This window comes from Meleagris gallopavo, chromosome 1, assembly GCF_000146605.3.
Source record: "Meleagris gallopavo isolate NT-WF06-2002-E0010 breed Aviagen turkey brand Nicholas breeding stock chromosome 1, Turkey_5.1, whole genome shotgun sequence".
NCBI lineage: Eukaryota > Metazoa > Chordata > Aves > Galliformes > Phasianidae > Meleagris > Meleagris gallopavo.
In genome coordinates, this window is record NC_015011.2 from 116072607 (window position 1) to 116076480 (window position 3874).

Sequence of the window (3874 nt, forward strand, 5' to 3'; positions counted from 1 at the left end):
GGACCACACAATCAGCATAGCTGACCTTACTTGCCTTATTGAGTTACTTTTCTTAGTCCTCAGTTGCAAACTGTCAGAACTGTAATGTGTGTGCCATGGTTTGCAACTCACAGCTCTAAACAAATGCTTCTTCAGCTTTCTTAGAACAGGATATTAAGTCTGACTCAAGCACTTAAGTTCTGTAAGGTACTCGTTGTCTACAGTAGTTGTCTGTGGTTTCTTTTCCTAGACCCTATTCATGGGTTCTGTGTTGAAAATATCTCCTTTGGATGGTTATAAATATCATTTTCTATTTGAACCTGGTTATATTCTGAATCATTCTGATCTTTCTGATAAACTTCTTCAAAAGTCAGTTTAGTGTTCCTTCTTTGCCTTAGTTCTGTGTGCACAATCATTTAATGGAGAAGTGATTTTGTGTGCAATTCTGGTGTGAGGCAAAATGTGGGAAATAATCTAACTCAGGGCATCCTTTCTGTGTTAGTCATCCCCTTGTGTGCAACTGTGAAATTGCAATTCTTGGTTCATGTTATGGGCCACAAGTGTACAAACTTTCAATATGACATCTAGTAATATTCATCATATTTGAACTGTGTAACTTTTGTAAATAATATAGTGATACGGAATACTAATGACAGTCAGCTTTGTCATTAAAATTTTGAGCAGGTCATTATAAAATAGGCTCTCCAAAATGTACAGAGAAAAGTTCAAGCAATACAGATGTGTATTATTCTGTAAGTTGTTGATATTCCCTGTTCAGAATGCATTTTTCAGTTCAATCAACCAGCATAAAAGACATAGCAAGAAACAGGTATAATTAAAACAAAATGATTGGTGGGAAATGGGCTACTGAGCGTGAAGCAGTGGGCAGTCACTGAAAACGTTGGCGTAGCTTGTCTAGAGATGTACCCATGGGACAGGAGGAAAAGAGATGTGGTCAAATAACCAAACAGATGCTTAGTGCTCAGTGAAAAACTCATGGCTACTCTTAATTTATAGAACTAATTTCCTTAGAAGATTAGGCAAAGATTTAGTTCTTTTCTTTTTCTTTTTCTTTTTTTCCACCAGAGAGGCAAATTCTGAGAACCTTTTTATAGGAAAATGTTTTCATGCATGTAAGGAATATAGACTGCTTTTTAAAGGAAGAAGCAGGTGCTGCATGGAGGAATTAGGATGCTTGCTATGGGTTTCTCTGTGACTGTAAGCCGGAAAGTTATCCCCCTTTTCCCTCCCTCTCCTCCTTAAGAGAATCTTATTCTTACCACTGCTATAAATGTATTACTGAGAATTTAATCTTAACATGGCCCAATTAGAACACCCTCTTTGACCTTACGAGAGTTACAGCAAATAGAGTTTAAATCCATGTTAGGTACCGATTGCAGAATGGCACTTCTGCTATAGCACTCTTCAGATTTCCCTCAGAAATTAAAAAAAAAAATCAATCAAAATGCATCCTGATCATCATACCTGCATATTATATAGAGATGATGATCTGGCTAGCCAATGGATTTAAATGTAGGAACCTTCTTTTAGATTTTATCACCTTAGCTTCTCCTTTAAAATTAACCATGGGGCTTAAGAATAGTTGTAACGCAATTTAGTATATAGATAAAATATTCATTCTCTTTGCAAACCTGACAGTCTTTTCCAAGTTAAATCTTTCTCCATCCAGCACCTCGTATGGCCAGCAATTACATGTGGAAGAAATAAGAACATGTATTCAACAGCATTAGTAGTTAGTGATCCTGCATAGCACCTTATCTTTGAAAGCTGTTGAGTAAAGAATCAAGTGTGGGCTATGATTTAGGTGGTAGTTAGCTGTATGCATTTTTCTTCTTAAAAACGTATGGCTCGACATTCCAGTTTGCTTGGTATTGTTGTAGTTGTTAGCTATTTTCAATCATCATCTTGGTTTGTGAGTGGTAGTTGCATGTCTTCTTTCTATCTTGTTTTGTTGTTTATTAATTAGAAAGCTCTCTTTGTCATGCTGGAGTGACTGAAACAGGCTCAGACGAGACTACAAAGCTGTAATAGAGACAGTGACTGATGGCAGGATAGATTTGCAATAAGTACATAAAGATGTTTGTGAAAATACAAATTTCAGTGAGAAAGAAGGAGAGGAAATTTAAAAAATTAAAAAAAATAAAAATAAAAAATACTGTGCAAAATGTAACATCCAAGAAAAATGCATAAGCAAATGCTGACCTCAGAAGGAGAGAGAAAGAAATATGTATGTTAAGGAGTATGAATACTTATAAGCAAGGGAGGAATTGAAATGATGGCAAAATCTAAGTATATTATCAGGAAATGCCACACACACACACAAAAAAAGTGAAAGTATTGCTTTGAATGCAGTACAGATCAGTTGACTGTGATGGCTGTTAGTGAGTTGGAGCTGGGAAAATAGACAATTTCTTTAATTTAAAAATTAAACTGTAAACAGTTGCTGTTGGATACTGGTGGTGTAAAATGCTTCTGTTCTTCAGAGCTTTTACTTAGTCAATAATACCAGGATTTTGTGTTTTTTTTCTCCTAATTGTTTCACCTTCAAAGATCCATACACTAATCAGTTTATTCTTGCAGCATCCCTCAGAGGGTTAGGTAAGTGTCCTATCTTATAGATTGGCAAAGCAATAAAGCCTGTGTCCTTCACGTGTCTTTGGGTAAATAGTCCCTTTGAAATCAATGGAACTTGACTGAATCAAGGAAGTAGAGTTTAGTTTTAAGTGCCTTCAGATAAGTGAATAAAAATGGAAAGCTCTGACAAGACTCTACATTAGGTGATTTTGCTGAACCATTATCTCACTTATATGAGGAGAAAAAGGGAGAGGGGGAAGGGAAGATGGGAATGCAGCTCTGCTCTTCCTCATTTAATTCCAGCTCCCAGTTTGTACCACTGCTTTGCTGACAGTTGCACTAACTGAACTTGTAACTTGGTTCTTTTGGGCAGTGTTCCACTGCAGCCACTGGGACATTGCTTTGTCTTCAAAATACATGTGGGCAATCAAATTACAGAATAGTGATTAAATATGTATGTATGGTAGAACAAAAATGCCCAGATCTTAAAGAGTTTTAAAAATGGCGTATTGGGAAGATGTGTATCATGTGTATCTCACAAAAATAGCTTTTATGTCCCCCACTAACTCATCTTTAATTTTTTTATTTGATGTCTACTGCATTTATTTTTCTCAATCTTTGTTCTGCGTTGGAAAGATAACAGTGATAAAATGTTGGATTATTCTGAGTTCTTCAGCAGCTGACTTACAGGATGGGCCAACTGGAGGTTTTGAAAACATTGGTAGTAATGCAGCTATGAAAGAAAATAGCAGTATTCAATAGACCTGGTCTGAGTTTGTGCTCTTTTAAAAAATCTAAAAGAGAAATGAACCTGTCCTTGGCTAGAAAAGAAAAAAGAAAAAAGAAAACTGAGAGTAAAATAAATGCTTTTGAGAAAATATCACAGATAAAAGAGCGAAAATGTCAGAATCCAGGAATGGCGTTTTGATCAGAGCAATCTCAGCAAGTTTGAGAACATGAAAGTCCTCAGTATGGTTCCAGCAGAGCTTTTGTCAATTAATAGGCAGATTTGGGGTAGGGGGTGGGAGGAAATGCAGCATTGCATTGCTGCTTATCTCTTAATTTAAAGTTAGCCTGCTTAGGTGCTGTAACAGATGACCTGTCATGTACCTGGCTTTTGAAGAAAGCATGCTGATCTTGCTGCTTATGGACAAAAGTGGATGTGACCTCTGACTAGTCTTGTACTCCATGTACTTTACTTTGTGTGCTTAGCTAAAGTAAGCTCTGAACTCCTGTTCTGCTATTCCTAAGATGTTCTTCTGCTGTATGGGCTACTGCTGCCTCTCTTTAATGGAAAAAA